The sequence below is a fragment of the Falco naumanni genome, chromosome 4 (genome assembly GCF_017639655.2).
Source record: "Falco naumanni isolate bFalNau1 chromosome 4, bFalNau1.pat, whole genome shotgun sequence".
In the NCBI taxonomy this organism is placed as follows: domain Eukaryota; kingdom Metazoa; phylum Chordata; class Aves; order Falconiformes; family Falconidae; genus Falco; species Falco naumanni.
This window is the reverse complement of record NC_054057.1, coordinates 54,704,953-54,726,515: the sequence shown is the minus strand read 5'-3', so window position 1 is coordinate 54,726,515 and position 21,563 is coordinate 54,704,953. Positions and strand designations below refer to the sequence as shown.

Here is a 21,563-nt window from a genome sequence, read left to right as displayed (position 1 = left end):
AATACTACATTCTCACTTCACAACAGATGAGTGAGCAGAAAAGTAAACATCTTTGTGATAATTTGTTCATAATACAGACAAATCTGTTCACAATATGAAATTAAATCATTTTGCCAGCTTCTGAGAATTTTTTTTTCCAGTGTTCATTATGCTTCAGAATTGAATTAATCTGAAAGAGCAACTTCAACAGGAAAAAGTATAATTGTTGAAAATAGAAGTTGGCCAGGGTGTTAGGACTAAGTTGTCCATCATCTGTCACCTGCCGGTTGTAGAGGGGGCATAGATAGCTCTTGTTAGACTCTGAGGTGGTTTATGTTAAGACAGGGTTTGTTGTGGTCAATGGCATGAAAGCTGTCTGTGAGGCAGTATGTTTCAGCCTTTAGTGCTCTCAGTTCTCTAAAGTATTTGTAGATAGAATTTCCTAGAAATAAATGCTGCTGTGGGTTGATGAATATATATGAGCCCAAAGCACCCAAAGGCGATTTGGCAACAACAAAAAAAACTTCTGAGGGAACGAGGACAAGAGTGACACTTTTCTTCCTAATAACTCTGTTCTCATAAATCATCATGAATACTTCTGATTTTTTTCAGCACAAAAAGCATCATGTTTCAGGGTTTGGTGTGGTTACGCTTACACGTCACTTGCTCCTGTATACAGAAAATAGCTGTATTCTGTTGAGGAAGCTAGTTTGAGTACAATCAGAATGTGTAATAAATTTTGTTTGTTTTAATATTTGTTACTTGCGGGAAGTTATGCATAATGCAACATCTGAAAATACCTTTAACACCACTGGTAAAGAAAATCCATTTTTTGAAAATCTCAGGATTTAATGAATGCAGGAATGTGTTATTCCTTGCAGTCATTATTTTGAAGATTATCCCAGGTTATTAGATTTGATTAAAGGATTTTACACTTGGCTTGCTTGAGAGCTGAGGATTAAGCAATAAGGAGCTTTCTCCTATGCTGTATCTTTGAGCTTATCATTTCAGTACTGCAGGGCGCTGATTCTTTACCCATTTTTGTAAAACATACAGATTTTGTTCATTTACAGCTTATTAGAACAGTCAGAGCTATTAAGCCTACTAGGTGATATCCTGGTTGACAAGTCCTATTCCAGGCTAGGTTTGCTTCTGTTGGCTTGACCAATGTGTGTCCTTTGTCAATGCAGAGCACTCAGGCCATGTGGCATCTACAGGGACTTCAGTGACAGTGGGTGTGGAAATTGCCTCCCTGTTAGCAAATACACAGAAAGTTTTGGGATCAGAAGCTTTTTTATTTAACTAATATGAAGGACTTGACATTCTTCAGCTTCACCCAGAGAGAAGGACAGACACTAAGATGATTTGGGGGATGTCCGGCTGGACTGTTTGTATACCTTACTGTAGTATATACTCCTCATCTGCTTTTGCACAAGACCAGGCTTCACATTGTGCTTTCTTCTAAAAAGTGTTTGGAGGGTAAGGTGAGGAATCCAGGTGCTCGCTTTACTGTTATAGTGGTTTCCAGGCAAGAGAAAAAAATGCATTTCCACTCTGTGGAGGCTGGAGACTGAAGATGTATGTCTGTATGTCCCGTTTCTGAGGCAGTACAGAGGTGGTCAGAAGTGCATGAACAGGGTCAGAAAATCACTGTGAATTATCCTTCTGAGGAGGAAAAATTATCCTGCACATGGTTCTGCCTGCCATGTACCAGGAGTTAGGGCTAGGAGAGGTCTTCTCCAGGCTGATGAGTATATGCCTAGCTGTTGGGATGCATTTGTTCTCATCCACAGCAGTCTGTGTACTAGGGGTGTGGAGATGGGAATCCTGTCACTCACATCCCTCCCAGTTAAGCTGTGGCAGTTTCTGCAGATACTCTGCTGAAAGCATCTCTGCAGCTCAGTCTTCCCAGATACACTGTCAAGTATCAGGTCGAATTCAAGGGTGTGGGTTTGTGTTTTGTGGTGTTCTTCAATTCCACTGGATGCATGTCACATAAATATGGTCTTTGCCCGTGACAAGTGACTTTCCTTGTCTCTAGACAGCTGCCTCAAGGTTACAGCTTGTGTTCCCCTGACACTCCCTTGTGATGGTCCTTCAGCTCATTTCCAGTGTGGGATGAAGGACCTTGGAGTTTAGGAAAAAACAAAACCTCTATTTCTTCAACCTAACCTAGGTTGCCAACAGAAGTAGCCCAGCAGACTGCCCAGGCTGCTTTTTGTTATTTCAAGACCTTGCATGCTTACAGATTCCTTGGATGTTCTTTTAAGCATGTGGACTGGCGGTCACTTCAGTGTTAAACCTAAGTGTACAGAAGCAGATAAATACAGTTGCTGAGCTTTCACAATTGCTAATGCGTTTAATTGTTACTGTCCCATCTGACTTGATGTTCCCACTTTGGTCTTTGACTTTGATTTTTTTTTTTTCCAGCTTTGACCTCTTTTCTGTATCAAAGAGAAAAACAGACACCATTCTCTTACTTTTTATTCCCTGAGGTCAGTTCATAACTTATTCAGCCTATTAATTGTGTGTTGCATTGTGCTTGGCTTATCTTTCTTCAAACAACTCATTTGCAGAGTTGCAGTTCGGTCTTGTTGCTGGAGTTCTGCTGCTAGTTCTCATTTAAAAGGACTTAAACCCACATTTAGCAGAAAACAGTGTCTGTAGCTAATAACCCATGGGAGCTCAGGGAAAGCTCTTCATTGTGCAGTGAGTCAACTTCTAATATGTAAGGTGGTCCAGGTGGTGATGCGGGCATAGGAGGAAAATGTTACAGCAATGCTGGAGGAAAGGTGTGAAAGGGAGCCAAGACATTTCTAATGCCGTTGATCATGTATATTCCTTTGCTTTTCTTACTTGCCATTGTTTGCCAGGACCCTCCTTCTCCTTTACATACTTTCCTCGGTAGAGGCATTTTGACAGGTTTGATGGTACAAGGGTGCATGTTTCCACATAAGCAAAATGCTCTGTTCAGCTGCTTTTCTCTCTGCTGTCCCTTTGTAAGTTTGGGAGGGATGGACCTGGGTAACCCAAGGGAGCAATAAACAAATTACAGTGACTAATAATTCAGACACCCTTCCCGGCTGAAACACATCATATTTGTTTGGGGTTTTTTTGGGTTTTTTTTTTTTTTTGGGGGGGGTATTGTTTTAATCATCCAATTAAACTTATTAAAATATAAACCATATTCGGACATCAAATGCCTTTCACCTAAAATAACTTTAGGTAGAACCATTTTATTTGTGTTCTTAGACCTCCAATGAAGAGTAATGATGGTAAATCATTAGTGTATGTTCTGCCATTTTAAAAATTAAATCTGTGCCATGATGTGTTTTACTGTTTTATAGCTAATATAGGAAGCCCCTTGGGATGTTCTCATAAAAGGTGCCCCATAAATTTTATATAGCCTTGTACTGCATTACAGTTTATTGCAATATTCCAGCTTTTCAAAAAACCTCCAAGGCATCATTTTTTTTCCTAAGGCCTCCATGGGAGAAAGACATCAAAATTTGTGTTGGCAATTTCTATTGCAAACACCTACCGTTTGCAATTGTCATCTCTGCTCCCAGTGACATATTGCCTTCTGTCATTTTCAATGGAAAAAGCTTAGGAGAAAAAGATACAAAGGGAAACAGAGCTGCAAGAATAAGAGGGATCTCTTTTGTAGGTATTTCTTCGGTGTCTGATTACACATTGGTTGGTTTCTCTCTGCTTGTTTTACCTTCCCACTGAGCTTCAGCATGCTTTCCTGCAGCTCAGCTACTTCTATAAAGACAGGTGAAGCCACAACCTACAGGGGAGCGCAGCGGCAGATGCTGGGTGTGATCCACACGCTCCCAACTCCTCATCATTGCCCCTAGGGTAAAAGAGTCAGCCCTGGGGCAGCATTGAAGCTTTGGGGACATTGCCCCATAACCCCTCGTGGTAGGAACAAACAGAGACATGCCGATTCTGTCAAGCCTCTGAAGGCTTGTAGACCCTACAGAGAAGAGGAAGGATGGTCTCACGGATGCTGGCCTGAAATTTACTACATAAACTTAATTCTGCTATATATCACAATGCACTGTCTGTATATTAGTATAACATTAGAAGAGGGCATGTTTTTATTTTTTTTAAATTAAAAAAAAAAACCAACAAAATTTGGGGTTTTTTTAGGTCTGAAGAGGCAGATCCTCTGTGCATTTTCAGTATAGGGATGCTGCGATGTTCTGGGGTGTTTCAATGGTAATATATGGAGGTGGCTATGGGGAGGAGACTGTGGGGACAGGTGGCATCTCACTGAGTGTGTGGCACCCAAGGCAGTGCTGCCTGACGGGAAGGGAGTCCGTCAGGAAAGCAGTGCTGCTGGTGTCTGCGATTCTTGCATTCCAGAAACAACAGCTGCTCCGGCTCCAAGCTTTGATGAGGAGGGATTGCAGAAACCCAGCTGCTCAAAATAGACTTTTGCAGACATTGGGGAATACAGAGGAACTTCCTTTACACTGTGAATACTCTTCAACATCACATCAGTTGTTTCTTAATGTGGAAATGAGTTTGCTGCTAGCGCTTTGCTTAAGGATTGAAATTAGTCTTTGCTTGAATTACTTTGGGACATGCAGGAAGGATATACTTTCCAGGTCTTTCAATTTCTTCAAGATCCATCAATGCTTTTCCTTAAAGCCTTACTTGCAATGTTTCTCAATTATCAATTAAAATGCTCCCCTACTTTCCAAGTTAAGATCAGAAAACATTACAAATCAGAATTCTTAAAGCTGCTTTCAGAAGGGTCTCATGAGTTTTCAAGCTCCTGATGTTTCTGAGCACTTGTCAGCCTTTTCAGTTATTTTTGGCAGAACTGGTGATGTGCCAGCTAACTCTGCCCATCTACAGATCTCAGTCAGTACAGGACATATCAGAGTTGCTGCCTCTGAGCAAATTGCTTGAGAAGTAGTATCTCTTAAGTTGTGCCTTTTGAATGATGCATATATCTCCTACCCCCTTCGACATCCACTTCAGCTATGATCTAATTCAAAGGGTAAACTAAAACTGGAAAAGGAAAGACTGTTTCAAAGCATGTTCACTTGAAATTTTACCTCCTGAGTTCTTCCCTTGTGATCTGGTTTTGCTGTTGTATTAGGTGTGCTGTTGTTCCTAATGCCTCCGTAAGCCCATTTACGGTTCTACTATTTGCTGTGCCTGATTCTGTTCATTATTTTCCCTCCTTGTCAGCAATTTTAACCACGGCGATGAAACCAGATTAAAACTATTTAAATATGCTAATATGGTGTCAGGCAATTGAATGGCTTCTTATAAATGATTCAGAATCAAACACAGCTTCCCGTGCCTCACACAGCTGCACCTTATTAGCTTTGATATTTCTGCTTGTCAAATACATTATGTTGCCACTTACTTTCTTTGTGGTCTGACTTACCCTTTTGATTGCTCTCAGTCTATTTCACATTCTTCCCAAATTGCAGTCCTGTGTTTCTCTCATCACAAAAGTGGCTTCATAAAACTGCACCACCAATTGCACCTGATTGCATTTCTTATGCATCATAACCTACCACAGAAACAGGTGATCGGCCACGAACAGTTAAACTGTCATGTTAAACAGTTAAACAAGCCGACTGATGGGCTTAAAAGGCTAAATCAGGAATTCTTGGCATCCATTTTGCAACTAGGAAGACTGGAGACTTAAATTCAAACTTTAGAAAACACTGACTAGCAAGACATAGGAATGCACCGATAGCACAGGGTTGCCAAATCTGCCACTGAGGGGTTTCAGCATGACACCATGACAGTTACAGGGCTGATTTTATTGCCAAGCTTAATTTGGTCAGCTAGAAGTAAGACTTTATTTCATGCTCCTGGCTAACCTAATTATGGTAGCAAAACATCGTGCATTAGCAGCCTCCAGTGTAACCCTAAATGGAAAAGACAGCCCAGATCCCAGCAGAGAACCTGGCCTCTTTCATAATTCTGGCAGAGTTAGAAGGGGTGGGAATAGAAAAACAGTGTTTCTGGTTTGTGGTTGCAGCAGAAGTGGTTGTCCTGCGTGGAGTTCTGCGGTGGACACAGGCTTTGCTAGAGGATGGGATCTCTAAACAGCTTTCCTCAAGAAGTTGTTGTTTTCTGCAGTGCTTACAAACCAAGCTAGTGAAGAAACTGTTTGCACGTTCATAACATAAGAATTGAAAATACCGGATTTTTGGGGGGTTTAGATTGCATTGTTTAGAGAAAACTAATTTGTGAAATCTTAGAGCAAAAGTTTTCCCAGATATTAACATTTCAGAAAAATTAGGAAAGTCTAATTTTATGTATTGTCTTTTTGCAACATTGTCATGAACCCCTGTGTACTATGCTGTGCTGTTGTAAACCCATAGGTTAGGCTGGGACATGTATATACAAATACTTATTTGCAAGAGACTTTAAGTCTACACACATGTAGCAGTGGTTAGATCTCAACTCGATGTTATATACATATATTGGTAAGACACTTAAAGAAAATGCTGAGCAGTCACAGACACCCTGGAGAATGAACTGTGGAAGGAGAGGCCTAGAAAATCTGACCTAAGTCTTAAATTTGCTGAAAATAGGGAGTATGAATTTTGCAGTGCTCCAGGAGCTGGACAAGAAGTAATGAGCTTAACATGCAGAAAGTGAAATTCAGGTTAGAATTACATTCAGGTCAGGAAAAAGTCTTCTTGGAAGGGCTTTAGAGCTGTGTGGGAGATGTACAGTATCCATCATTGGAGGTGTCCAAGAAGCACTCAGTTCAGCGTTGCTTGGGATGATTAAGGTACAGCAGATCCTCAGCTGGGACATAGCCTGTAGGTCTGCTAGAGTCCCATGTTTTCTAATTAATGAATCAAACGGGGTAATAATAAAGTATAAAGCCACACACACACAAAAAATCTCAATAATTTATCATTTCAAATAAAATACGAACAAAAAAAAAAAAATAATACCTGGACAACCAGAAACTCTTCCTTTGAGAATGAATTCCCAATTTGAGACTCTGCATAAATAAATGGTAGATGAATTCCATAAGAATTGTGGAAAGAGTTGGAGAGATCAAATAACATGCACATCATTCTTTTCTAAGCAAGATTCTATTTGCATACTTTGTACCACAACAAATATAAAAGTGCAGTAATTTGCCAACTCTGTTTTTACTCAAGCAAAAATGTCTCTTACTGTCACCTACACCCAATATAGCCTCCTTGAAGGTGAGCTGGGAGAGAGTGAATTGCCTTTGGCAGAAGAAGCAGGTTGTGTGTTGAAGCTACCTTGGGATGCCTTGTCTCGTTACATCACCGTTGCGTGCACCTAAGGAAGTTTTTCATGAGGTAACCAAAATCCAGCTCTTACAGGGATTTACAGTCCAACACGATGAATCATGTCTGCTACCCAGGCATGAGATTAATCTTGATCCCATTGCTACTACTCATATAAGCAGGAGCTCACTTAATGTAGGAGCAGGCATCAAAAGCGGGCAAATAATTTTATTAATTTTCTGCCCTGGTATGCATAAATGAATCTACATGCACAAGATTTGCCTCTGAGTTTAAAGAGCTGATGGAAATAAATCAGTGTCTATAAAACCAAGAGAGAAACGTAATTAATGCCTCTTAGTGCACTCTTCTCCAAATAAGAAACCTCCAGCAAAACCGACAAAGCTGCACCTGCAAGCGGCTGGATAATGTAAAGTGTCACTTACAGCCTCGGCTAATGGAGCTCTTGGTGCATAAAATGATGAGCTCCTAGCCACAGGGTTTATGGAAGATGTTAAATTGTTCAAAGCCTATGAACACAAGCTGAACTGAACTTGCTGCTCGCTTTGCCAAGTGATCTGCAAAAGGGAGATTTAAACGGGAGATGGCAGAAAGCTGCTGCCCTGGCTCCTATCCCCCTCCCCAGCCAGAGCAAGGCTCCTCTTCAGCATTTTCTAGTGTTTGTCTATGTATGATCTGTGATTGAGAGGGACAGATCTGAAGATAATTACATGCTATTTTAAACATAGCTTTGAATTAATACAGAATTAGTGTTGGGTACTGAAGTGCTGTTATTCCTTTGTTGAATTATTATTGTCTCGCTGAGCTGGACCAGCCAGAAGATGTTTTTTCTTTTCTCACATAGACTTATGCTGCAATGTTCTGTGATTAGAGCAGCAGAAAAGCTGTATTTCAAAATCTGCCAGAAATCTTAATGTAAATGGACTTTAAAAACATCATTCCTTTTGTCAGCTTTTCACTGAAATTCTCAGCTTTAGTTTTGAGTTTTATACTTCATTTTCATCTATTTATATTCCAACCTGTGGCTTCAATAACACAAAATAGCGTATTTTATTTCTTTCCTGTTCTTTCCATTTTGTGTGTCCCAAAGCTTCAATGCCAGGTCTCAGCTATGAACCGTGGCACTGATTTAAATTCAGTTCCCTGAAAGATGTAATTAGGTTGTGGTCTGCAGAAGATCTGCTTTCCTGGAGTTTGGTTTCACAGAAGGTACGATTGGAGGGAACTTCCATCTCTATGAATGAGCAGCACTAGGCACAACAGAGTCTTAGTCTTGACTCCAGTCTTTAGGACCTTTTTAGTAAAAATAAATAATAATTAAAAAGTGGTTAGAAAAACATAATTACAGAGCTGTTACTCAGCATCCACAATCAAGTACTTCCCCTGGCATCATTGTTAATAGTGTTCAGCTAATCCTTTGAAAAAGTTTTTACTGCTTATACTAAATTCAATTTATTTTCCATTTTTACTTCTATTTATCTGTTTTTATGACAATGAAAGCTTGATCCACCATTATGTATGATGTATGATCTTAGTATGATCCAGTTTTGAACATTTTAATCTGATTATACCAGCAACGTAGCACAGACAATCAGCACAGCAGAGTGTGAGCAGCAGGACATTGTCTGTCTTTTCTCTTGTGGGTAGTTTGTTTCAGGGGGTATTTCTATCTTTTTTAATGAAAACAAATGAAATGGCAGTGCTGAAGGGGAATGTAGGAGAAGAAAGGATTAAGCACAAGGTTTAAATGGGTTAATAACAGCCAGGCAGAGTAGTTGTGTGAGACCTTATTAGCATCACTCCCTCCCTGGATGGTATAACCGTTCAGGTGGGGATGGCTCCCCAGTGCTCTGGTCATTCATTTTTACTGGCTCTGTATAAAACCATAGAACTAAGAGAAACTTTAGAAAATAAGATACCAGTAATGCTATCAAAAGTGACAAGCCACAGACCAGGCCAGACCTGTTTTTGATGTTATGTAGATAACCCAAAGCTGATTCCTTGTTGACTTTCAAGAAGAGTAAGACCTGAAGGCTGGCGATTGAGGGCCAGGGTAGTTGTTATCGATGAGTATTTGGCTGGCCAAATGCAGGTGGGGAAAATAAGTTTCTGCTGCCACAGCTTCTTCCTTTACCCTTGAGCAGTGCAGTGGCAAAATTACATGTGCAACACAACCACACTGCAAAGCTTTTGTCAGCACAGCTGTTGGTCACAAATCACAGCTTACCCGGTGGCTGGGTGAAAGTTGTGTAGCAGCAGCTGGTGACAAAGATCTCTGCTATTGGCCCTGTTCCTCCAAAAAACCCTCCTGCTGTAGCAATTCTGGCAAAACAAGGAACCCAGACCTTGCTTTGCTTACGCCAGCATAGATGCTATTAAAAGTTAATATCAGAACTATTTCATCCTAAAGCTGCTCCACTAAGTTGTATTGGGAACTAGTTTACAAAGCTTGAGCAGAGACAAGGTTGAGGCAGTTTTCCTTTGGACATAGTTCTCACCAGAACTTTTTAAACCTTGCCAAAACCTTTCTTGGCTGTTCAGTCTTAAGAGTGACGTGTTATAGAGGTACCAAGCTGTAGAGGTTTATAAAAACAGTATCGCATAATAAAAGAACCACACAGGTTATTCATTACCCAGATAATACGAATAAGGTAAAAATAAATAGTTATAAATGGAAGTTAAAAAAATGGTCATTTCCCTGTAAAGCATCTTCTAACTTCTTGCTGCACAGCCATATCCTGGTCAGCTCAAATCACCACTTTTCTCTGTGACACAGTAAGTTCCAGATGTGACAAACTGTTTCCATAAGATCATTTCCCCCCCTCCCCTCGTGTTTGCACTTATTGCAGAGTTCTTGTGCATTTGTGTACCCATGCAGCAGACATTAGGGGACATTTTGCTGGCAAGCCAGGTATGTGGCAAACTTCCCTTGTGTAAAGCATATGTGCACACACACAGGTCTGCTACCACCGGCTTCTCACCAGCTAAGACACACCAAAGATATTATTGGACAAGGTTTTAAGCTTCTCTTTGCCTCAAGTCTTTTACTGTATCGAGGCTTCAAACTCACTAACAATTTTTCACAACCATTACCCCCAACTCCTAAAACCCCTTGCCCTGTAACGTAAGGGTTTGGAAAACATACGAGTTACCCGAGGGGTGACCATCTCAGGGTCAGCTACCATATCCTTAGCCTGGAAAAAATGTGAGTAGAGTGATTTAGCTTCGCTTCCTCCTCCGCAGATCAGATTAACTTGAATTGCATCATGTTTGTGGCAGGCTGTGAGTTGCCTATTCAGAGCTGGGAAGTGTGGGAGTGTGTTCAAATCCTCCTGTCAAAATCAGAATCAAGATCAGTTCAGACATGGAAAAGGTGGAAATCTTGGTAAGCTCCATGTGAAAAAGACGAAGGAAAGAGAGAGAAAAGAAAAAAAAAAAAGGAGTAAGTTAGCAGGCACATCTGTGAGAGCAAGAAGCTGCTCTGCACATCAAGGCAGAGGGGTGCAAGCTGAGTGGAGTCTTGGTGCAGGAGAGAAAGAGCAGGAAAAAAGATCATGTTATAGGCAGATTTATGTTGGACCTTTAAAGAAAAAAGTGGGAGATCTGGACTTGATCTATTAGGAAAGAATACCTGGATTCAGTTGGACAAACAATAGGAAGGAGATTTATGGACCTCTCTGGGCAATGTTGAGGACTCTGGCTTGTATGTCACTCCAGCCAGCCCTGTTTCCCCTGACTCTCGTATACTGAAGCATGGACCTGCTAGGAAAGCAATCAATGGAGAGGGGCCAGAGCACAGAGAAGGTGGCGAGCAGCTGGGGTAATGCTGGTGTAAGTGTGGCTAATGGAAAAGGCAGTCACAGAGCTGCTGAGATCCCTGATCCAGCTGATCAACGTATTTTTTGTAAAGCTAAAAGCTCTTAAAGAACAGTCTCCATTTGATAGGTAAGAGGAGGGAATCCTGCAAACTGATTAATCTTTCCCAAAGAGGACTAATAGCTCATACAAAGGCAGAATTATGTCCTAGCTCTTCTGCCACGAGCCGTTGAACTCACAGTGAAATATGAAAATCCCATTTTTGGCCGGATTGGATTAGTTAAACAACTGCATCTATTAGCAAAGCTTAAGGCACTGTGAGATACAGTTATCCCATGGAAAATAGTGTGCTGCAATATAAAAGGTAGGTTCATTTGGCATTCTTGATGCCTAATGGCTTTGAAACGGCTTTTGTTAGAACAGTGTGTGGGGGAGGGAGGGGGGGGCTTATGAATAGAAGCAAAAAAACTTTCATATATACAGTGTATATATTAACTGTGAAATGACTTAGGGAACATAAAGAACACAGTTTTCCCTTGGTAGTCGGTTCTTTCTATCATTTTGTGTTGGATTCTTCCTCCATTGTCATGTTGTCAAAAATAGGATGGAAAACATATGTTAGACAAATGGACAACTTGCATTCCAGCTCTGTCACATTTCATTTCTCAGTGACAATGTCCCACCTGGGACATGACAGAGGAGACAGGTACCTCAACCCAAATTTTCAGAGTAATTTTGATCCAAAAAAAAAAATAAAAAAAAAATGTCTAAAATAATGTTATTACAGTCTCATATTGTTTCCATGAAGAGGGAACAAAACATTTTCACCCATGTATTAGGGATGTGCACCCAGCTCTGCCTCTGAATTTGCCGCAGCAGACAGCTTGCCTGGGGTAGGGCAGGACAAGCTGCCCTGGGAGGCTGCATCTGCCTGGGATGCTGCACGGGGAGCTGCAGTAACAGCATGTGTGGAAATGATGTGGTTACCAGTTCTGCCCTGGGACTGTCCAGTAGCTCCCCTACTGCACATAACACTTCCATGGTTTCAAGAGCTGGTCTACTGACTCCTTAAGTTTTTAAAGTAGTAGGGTTTTTATCTTGCATTTATATTTCACGGGTATGCCACTGTTCCCCATAAGCAGACTTCACAGCATGGACGATGTAAAGAGCTTGCTTAGTTTTCCTTTTGTTTCAGCTGCGTCTTGTATTTGCAACACGCAGCTGGGAGCACTATAATGGGATATTAATTGAGTTGTAAAGACCGTTTCCAGGGGATTAAAAAAGTAATAGAAACATTAGACTCAGGTTCTGCCTAAAAATAAAATTCACTGTAATATGCTAAATTTTAATGGATAGTTTCTGTAACGCTTGGGTGTAAAGAGTCTTCTAGACTAGGAGTATGTGGAAATATTAGCAGTCTGTGCTTAATGGTATTGCAGCATCCCAGTCTGTGTCAATATATCACAACGAATCCCAACATCAATACTTATTTGCTTTACGTACTTGCAAGACTGAATGATTAATTTAGCAGTTAAAAATAACAGAACGACAATTCCCTACTGGAGACCGCTAGAGGAGCAGCATGATTCCCTTTTCAGTAGGGTTGGAAGCCCATATGTTTTGTTACATCTTGTTTCCAGATAGTGCTACTTAGGTGCTTGCTCAATCAGTTGAACAAAAGATGATGCACGAGGGACTCATGGTGCTCAAAGTGAGGGATCGTGTGACCTCTGCCGCCTTGTGTTTCCACTGGATGTGGAAGATGGGGCAGGGGTTATCGTCTCAGTACACGGCCTGCCAAATCCTTTTCTGGAGCTCAGAAATTCCTGTACCACATTCATGCTTTGGACTGTTGGGGTTTTTTTTGTTTGTTTGTTTGTTTTGTTTTTTTTCCTGCACAGCTTTCAGCATTTTACTCAGTCATTGTTCAGCTGTCTCTTGAGATGGAGAGTCCAGAATTTTACTATGTTTATGAGTATTTTATAATACCCATACAAAATATGCTCCTTGTTTAGAGTCTGAAATTCATAGACTCATAGAATAGTTTGTGTTGGAAAAGACCTTTAAAGATCATCTAGTCCAATGCCCCTGCAATGAGCAGGGACATCTCCAACTAGAACAGGTTGCTCGGAGCCCTGTCCAACCTGACCTTGAATTTTCCAAGGATGGGGCATCTACCACCTCTGTGGGCAACCTGTTCCAGTATTTCTCCACCCTCATTGTACACATTTTCTTCCTTCTATCTAGTCTAAATCTACCCTCTTTTAGTTTAAAACCATTACCCCTTCTCCTATCATAAAAGGCCCTACAAAAAAAGTCTGTCCCCATCTTTTCTATAAACCTCCTTTAAGTACTGAAAGGCTGCAATAAGGTCTTCTCAGAGCCTTCTCTTCTCCAGGCTGAACAACCCCAAGTCTCTCAGCCTGTCCCCATAGAAGAAGAGTTTCATCCCTCTGATAATTTTCATGAGCTCCTCTGGACCTGCTCCAGCAGGTCCATGTCCTGCTTCATTCTGTCTTTAACATCTCATTCTACTTTCAGAAATCCTTTTTGTCTGTGGGATGCAAGGCTGACACAGTCGCTCTCTAGGAACCAAACTAAAACCACACCAGAATCCCTGAACTAAATAATTTCAGCTATGCCCACTGACCTCCTCACAACCAGCCTTGTGTCTGCTGTTGAGCTCGTGTATACAATACAACTTTGAGTATTCAGCTCACCTTGGTTCTCAGAGCTGGACACCTTGACTTTCTGTAGATTTCAGTAGTTGAGTCTTTCCCCAGAAACCCATTTAGAGCCCTTTTACCTGGGGTTTTGCTCTCCTGTAACATCACCTTCTTGGAGATGATGTCCATGCCAGGCTGTCAGATGCTGCTAATATTCCTTCTGCACCACCTCTTCCCCTAGGCTGCTTCTCAGCATTTCTGCTGTCAAAACCAATTCCCTTGGACTCTGTTATGGACTTTGAAGAACAACCTGAATGCTATCACAGAGAGGCTGTTTGACACTGAGGTACTTAATGAAATGATGCTGGCGAAGCTTCATTTATTGTTGATTTCACCCCTTTCCCAGGGCAACTGTAACCCTTGTAACCCTTAGAAAATGTACTACTTGATGCAGAAATGCTAAGTGGTGAAGTGGCATTCAGTCTCCAAGAGCAGAAACAAAAGTGGTGGTATATGAGCCACTTGTTACGGTAAATTTCTGCACTTTGCATAGAAACAAGGACACAGCAGTGTGCCTGTGTATGCATTACCTCTGGGGTCTGGTGGAGGATGTCACTTTGGCAGAAATAAGTTCAAATCCCAGCCTTGCCTAGCTGATAACAATGCTTTCCTGTCCTTGTCATCCTGGATCTGGTACAATTAGGGCGGAATTTATCTCTTCAGGCATCCATCTCCAGTAATAACTGTGTTTTACACCCCCAGCCTCTGGTGTGAGTTGCAGGAAAATGCAGAACCTTCGCCAAATTTTCTTTCTGATCAGTTCTGTACAGAGGAGGTATTACAAATGGTTCATTTCCCAGACATGTGGAGTAGTGGAAATTGTACTTTCTAATTAAAGATGGAATTGCCACTTAAGTAGCCAGACAGGCATTAAACCACAATCTGATCTGAAGGAAATGGCTCCATGTCAGAAAACAGGCATAAATCAGCTGGAGAGATGAGCTTGAAAGTGGTTTGGTGAGTTGGTATATAAAGGACAGCTCTCTGAGCTTTTCTAAATAGCCTGTGTTCAGTTAAGAAATAACTTGAAATACTGAAAGGATATGCTTCAGACAAGCACTAATTACTCAGCTTGATGCAGGAGTGTCTTTGATAAAGGCAAGAAATTCTGTGGTCAGGTGATACAGAAGATAAGAGCTGATGTTGTAATTGGTCTCATCGGATGTTGCAACCCACAGACACTGCAGGGAGGGGGAGAAGAATGGGATAGGAAATTTGCTTTGGGAGACAGCTGAACCTGTGAATGTCAAGACTTAAGGAAAACAATCAAGAGTTTAATTCAAAATGGGAAAAACATTTGCATTTAAAATATCAGGCCTTTTCATGCTTCTCCCTCTCCAGTTAGCTGCTGTAACTGCATTGAAAGATTCAGAAATACAAAAGATACTTACCATAGATCACATCTCCATCATTTTGTTAGTAAAAGATCATTTCTTCCAGAAAGACCACTATTGTGAGCCACTGCCCCAGCACTCTGCTCTGTGGATAAGCCCCGGAGAAATCATATTATGTCAGTGGAGGAAGGTAAGAACTGCAATGTTGGTGGAATTGGTCCCATGTATCTGAAGATCAGACTTTTAGTAAGAGGGATTTTGTCACTTGTGACCTTAATTCCCTCACCGTTATCCATGGTGGACAGTGCCTCCTGCACGTGTCTCCCCAGTGACACCAAAGGCAGTTTGTTTTCTTTTTGTGTGCCTAGGCTTCGTTTAGCACAGCGGGGAGGACAATGGTGTCTAAGGGTTGAAACGGCGTGTGGGCTCTCCTGTGAGTAGGTGGAGACAGCAAAGAGTTGCTCTGTGTTTTTTCAGTGCTCACTGGCAGAAAATACCTTCTTGCAAGTTGTCTGGAGCCATTAGCATTTCAATTGTATTAGTGTGCTTCCTTCATGCATGTAATCACAGCCCTTGCCACTGCTTCTCTTAGAGGAAATAATTATCTAAGAGAGAAAGGAGACCTCAAGGTCAGTTTTCTATCCGAGTGCTTTGTATTTCAGACACCAGCAGTGACACAAGCCCTGGGACCTCCCCGGTGAGCCTCACCTGCCTAAAAATAGGTGTCTCGTTGGTGGAAAGCAGTGTTTCCACACATGTCCTCCATATAAGTGATGGAAGTTTAGACACTTGCCTTGACCTTGTCACTTCCACATGGTTCCTATGGGGTGGAATGAACCCTGCCTTTACGGATTAAAAGGAATTTTCTCCGCTCTCCAAAAAAATGTGCCTTTCAAAGGGTTGGCAGTTGGTGTCAATGGGATTTCTTTATGCTTGATACAAGTCAGTCAGACTAGAACTTGGAGTTTTATGTATTTATGTACTTTAAAAGAAATTTACAGGTAAGTAAAACGGTATGACATTGGGCTTGACTTCCCTGTTTGAGGCTTTTCCCAATTTTTTTAATTTGTGGAAAGTGGGAGCAAACTTTGTTATTCTAAAATGCACTCAGGTCTCACCTTTCAATATGTAGAAAAATGACATAAAGAGCGAAGGAAAATTCAGTCCCTTAAACCTATTACATTAGGACATTGAATAGTCTCTGTTCCTTATATGATGGAAGCTGCTTAGCTGTGCTGCACAAAAGGGCATGATGGCCAGTTTTTTTTGACACCGTTAAAACCTCCTCCTTTTTCTATAATACTTCATGCTGCACTTTCCCTGGGTTTTTGCCTGCCAATTGTTGCACCCATTGGCTCGTTGTAAATATTTTTCTCTTTACACGTCAGTCAGAGAGGAGCAAACTTTCAGGAGAAGCAAATGCCAGATGGAATTTTTGTAGCTTTTTGTGGAATTTTCAGAGCCAATGTCTTTCTCCCTTCCTTTCATCTGAGAATTAGCGAAGGCTGCCTTGAAGATCTAGCATTGTTTATACTTACCCATGTGGAATAGCAGGGCTCAAAACTTCGCTGGTTTTGCTATCATTGCGCTCTGAGAGATGTGCTGTGAGGATAGGGACTCGACATAACATTTCTTTTCCTGTCATCTCTGATGATGCAGATGCACAAACAAGGTTCTAGCTGTTTACTTGCATGTTAATTTTAAGCTTAATTAGTAACACAAGGGGTGTGGGGAATTACTGTTTGACAAATGGAAAAAGACACATTCAGTAGGAAAATGAAGCAATGTTTACTTTTAAGCTCCTAAGAGGCTGTTGCAAACTATGAAGAGAAAAGGAAAACAAAGTTGAACTATAGGAAAAGTACTGAGAATGTTTCCTTTGAAGCAGTCATTCCTGTACTTTAGAAGGCTAACGACTACAAATATAAAGAATGCAGCAAATTTGTCCTGTATTTCATTTGCTAGAGGAACAAGAGCCAGTTTGAACCTGGATGTTCTTTCACCAAAGAAGATATGGGACTAAGTTACAAAGAAGGAAACATTGGCTATAACCTCTGTGCTGGTTACATCTTCCTCCTAAAAGTCCTACTTACTTCCTCCTACCTGGTCAAGTTGTTCAACTGACAGAGAGAGATTTACATTTTAAAAAGGTTTTGAGACATTTATACTCTTCCTCGGAGTTTCCTCAGTTTTATTTTGAGGGTCTTACCCCATCCATCAGCCATATCAAATCACAGTGGAGCACCTGATGTATTTTCTCCTAGGGGTCACTTGTTTGGGTGCTTTCCTGTTTATGACTGTGTCTTTGTCCCAAGACTTCCTGATCTTCTCTTAGTGTTGTCCAGACATGTAGGACTTCTTCAAGTTAAATGGATTTCATAAAATAAATTTCATGCTTAGGTTAGCTTGTACTTAAAAACCCTGTACCTCTGCTAGACCCACTTCTTTTCTCTTTCTCTTGCACTGATTTATTTGTTCCCTTCTGTTGGCTATGTTCAACCCAAAGCCAGACTTTGGCAAATAACAAAAGTGCATTTCTACTGGAGGATATGCTTGGTCTCCCTGTGGCCAGCAGGTAAATCACAAGCTACATGGAGAGGCTGGTTGAGGATCCAGCCTTCCCTTTCACAAGGCTGACAGCCATCCCACTCTGCTGCCCTGTATGTACTGAGGGTGTAGAAAGGATCAGGGGAGCCTGAGAGCTGGGCTAGCAAACCTTGGCTTGGGATTGAAGTCAGGAAATATCAGAAGAAAGCATTCTATATAATTTTATTTTGGCCCCTCTGTGATTCCACACACTCTTTATCCTAGCCTTGTGTTGGGTAAACAGTCGATAGAAGAGCCATGACTGGAGCACAGGGACTATGGCTTGGAGGACCCCTGCCAACCCGCTTTACCCCTAAACCTTCCCCTTCCTAGCTGAAAGCAGCTGTTGTGAAGAATCTCACCTGCTGTTATTTCTAAACTCCTTCTTAGACTGCAAAATGGTGCCAAGGGTCATATAAAAGCTATTGGAGGGTCAAGACCTGGTCTGAGGTGTAGGACATGTGTACAAATGCTAAGCAACTGCATCAGTTATTTGGGGACAAGATTTAACCCTGGCTTATGTCGTACTGTTGTCCTCAGTAGTCTTAGAGGCAATATCTCACCCTTCCCTGCTGTACATGCCACTCACTCACCTGGAAACATGGAACAGCAAGATCAAAGTGCGTGCAGCAGCTACATTGCACTTGCAAGGTACTTTAAAGTTTTGCACTTGTGTTCTCAGGAAGACTGCAAGCTGTCAGTTGTACAACCTCAGCAAAACATGATGGCTTTGCTCCACAGCTTGCTTTTGATTCTGAGTGACTCTGGAGGGCAAGCGCTTGATTTATTGTTGGAGGAAAAGACTGTAAAAGCTCAGTAGGAGCAGGTGAAGGGTGGGAATTACTATGCAGCTTATGCATCAAAGCGGAGAGGTCACAGTTCCTGCTGCATTTAAGCTTTGAACGGTTATCTCTTTGGAACAGTACTTTGCACAAGAAACTTGTCTCAGGTCCTCCCAGCAGCTGGGGATCCTTCTGGTTTTGTTTTGTTTAAAATGTGATTCATCAAAAGGTCACATGGAGAGGGCACACTCAGTCACCCACGTTGAAGGTTATGAGAAACAGCTCAGCACTTCTCATCACCAGGGAGGACTCCTTCCACCGCTGTCCTCCAACAGGATTCTCCTCTTGGTGCATTTATGCCAGTGCAGGAGCACCATGCAGAGTTGCTTTGTTGCTTGGTTTGATTCTGGGAGTTGCCCTCACCTGTGCCCTCTCTGCATGGACAGCAAAACCCAACAGCACCTTCTGGTTTTGCTGGTCCCTGGGAGACCTCCCATAAAGACATTAGGGGCTTCTTCCATTTCCCCCACCCCCAGCTCTGTCACTGAAACTTCAATGGCCAATTGTTGTTAACATTTGGTATAAGCGTTGGTGTTCAGCGTGTTTCTTCTTGCATGTACAAAGAGTTGAAGAGTAAAGAGCATGTCTCTGCCAGGTATCTATTCTGTATTGATCTGCAGACCAGGTTTGAAGACCATATGGGTTGTAAAACCTGTTGATGTGGGTTTTGTATATATGTGGGTTTGTGGGTTTTTTTTTTTCCTCCCCCTTAGAAAAATACAACTTTGGTATTTGGCATTGGGCTCTCTTCTGTTCCTTGCTAAACTGGTGAGTGTTGAGAGAAATTTCTGTGTGGCTGGTAGTGAAGCGAATTACTTGGGGCTTCTGAGTGGAGCAGCTGGCTGCACATAGATATGTCTTCATTGTTGTGTATAAGCTGATCTATACAATTTTAATTCTGCTGGTTTACACCTCCCCTGAGAAACCATTTGCTTTTCCTTGAAATAACAGGGATTGCAATGGAAAATGGATTGGTTCCCAAATGCTGTAAGTCTTTTTTCCTGGTTTTGGGAGGGACTTTCAAAATCATTGACAAAGCTACAAGCACCTACAAGAAATCTATCTCTAATGTTTACACTATGTTAGCTATCTTTATGTCTGTTTTTTTAAAACCTGTTACAACTTTTCTTAGAGCTTCAAGCTGTTAGTGCATTCTGTAGTTATTTATGGATAAATGTAGTATATGGCATATGTGGGGAAATAGTAACCTTCAGCAGCCCTCTGCTGAGTTGCTTAGAAGGAAAAAGCCCATTCTATGTTTTAAATTTAGCAGCTTTAATAAAAGCAAAAGGCATAGAGAGATTTCTCCTTCCTCCTTCAGACTGAGCTGAAGCCAAATATTTTCTGTCTTCCACAAGGGACTAAGTGAAGGATGTTCGGAGCATCCTCAGCAAGGTCTTCTGAAATCACAGGGGAGGGTCTCCTTGTCATGAATTCAAAAGGCGTCAGCACAAACTCTGGTTCTCAAACCAGCACTCACTAATACTTTTCTGTCTTTATCAAGTCAGCTTTCCCTAGATCAAAGAGGGAATTTTCTAGACCTAAGAGGCATGTAAGGGTATGTGTTCTGATCATATCCGCTATGCACAGGTCATCTGATATCGTTCTAGAAATTTTCTCGACTACTGTTGCAGTGTTTTATTTTTCCATTGCTTAGCATTATTATTTGACCTGGCTATTTCAATGGAATGTTGATATGAAAATTATAACCCTATTTTCTTCTCCTGCAAAGAGAATGGTGGGTTTGGGTTTGATTTATTGGTTTATTTCTTTATTAAATGTCAGGATGTAACTCCATTTTTGCTGGCAAAGTTTTAGGTCACAATCATCTACTGAGTACATGGCTATTATAACTGAGTTGAATCTGACAACTTTTTGTCAGTCTTCTGCAGCTGGATAATAACTCTATTGAAGTTTGTGTAACGATTCAATCCCACTTCACCTGCTTTTGCCAGTCACTCATGCTCAAGTAAATCTTATTAATAAGACATAATGCTACAGACCTATGTTGACTTTGATCCTGTTCTGCTTTAAGGATAACTCCCACCCTTTTCCCTGTGGTATCGGTTTCCTGTTCTTTGTGCTCCTACAGATGGTATACTGTATGCTTTCAGGTTTTGTGTTGGTCTTTTTGCTGTACTTCCTTTATGCATTCTGCTCACCTGATTGAAATTATTAATGTAAAACTTCCCTGCTCAAGTCTCTTTGCATTTTTATAAAAGTTCATATTGCTCCCCTCAGAGATACTCTTGTCTCCAATCTGCACAGTAACTTTCTCATGCACCTAAATTTTTCCCTTAGAAAAGAAATTCGTATCCTCTCTTAAGCTATACATTAAGATTTTTGTTCTGGTCTGTCCATTTGAATTTGGAGAACGAGAAAAGATGATTCAACTTGATCCAAATTTTTTTCAAATCCAGAGGACATTTCTGTGCAGCTTGTTACTGAAACCTATCCTTATTATTGACCCATTCTACTGTCTGGGAGCCCATTTAAAGACTAAGTTATCCCCTGTATTTTATAACGTATGTGGAAACAGCTGTTAGTTTCCCTGCTGGTGAATGCAGTGCTCTTTTTGATTTTGTGCATTCATGCCTTTTTTTCAGCATCTTAAAAAATTATTTACAAAATAGGATTTTTACCTACTTTTAGAAAAAGAAGAGTGGTATTTTCTTCTTTCTTTCACAGACTGCTTCCACCCTTGATGAAAACTGAGCTGTTGGCACTACATCTCTTCGTGCCTCCTTACTCCAGTTCTTATATTAAGGGAGATTTGCTGGTTCTGTGTTGTCTAACCCAGTGGTTCAGGTGTTTCTTGTTAGCCTGGTTGGCTGCATTCCCATCTCTGTATGTGATGTTATAGTGCTGCTTATCAAGATGATAGATGAATAACTTGGTTCTGTGGGATCTGAACAAAACCAATACTGCACGGAAGGGAAGGATTAATAAAGTAAATCAAAATAATGAAACAATTTCGAGAAAAAATGATGTTTCCTGGTCTTAATT

General features: G+C 41.2%; 1 long non-coding RNA gene across 1 annotated transcript; it reads right to left on the bottom strand.

Moving 5' to 3' along the window:
- Nucleotides 1-1,303: 1,303 nt before the first annotated feature.
- On the bottom strand, nucleotides 1,304-21,329 carry LOC121087134. The gene is made up of 3 exons (XR_005827531.1): nucleotides 21,204-21,329; nucleotides 6,927-6,976; nucleotides 1,304-2,999 (listed from the first exon to the last, which is right to left on the bottom strand). It is a non-coding gene; the product is annotated as an uncharacterized LOC121087134 (long non-coding RNA).
- Nucleotides 21,330-21,563: the final 234 nt, after the last annotated feature.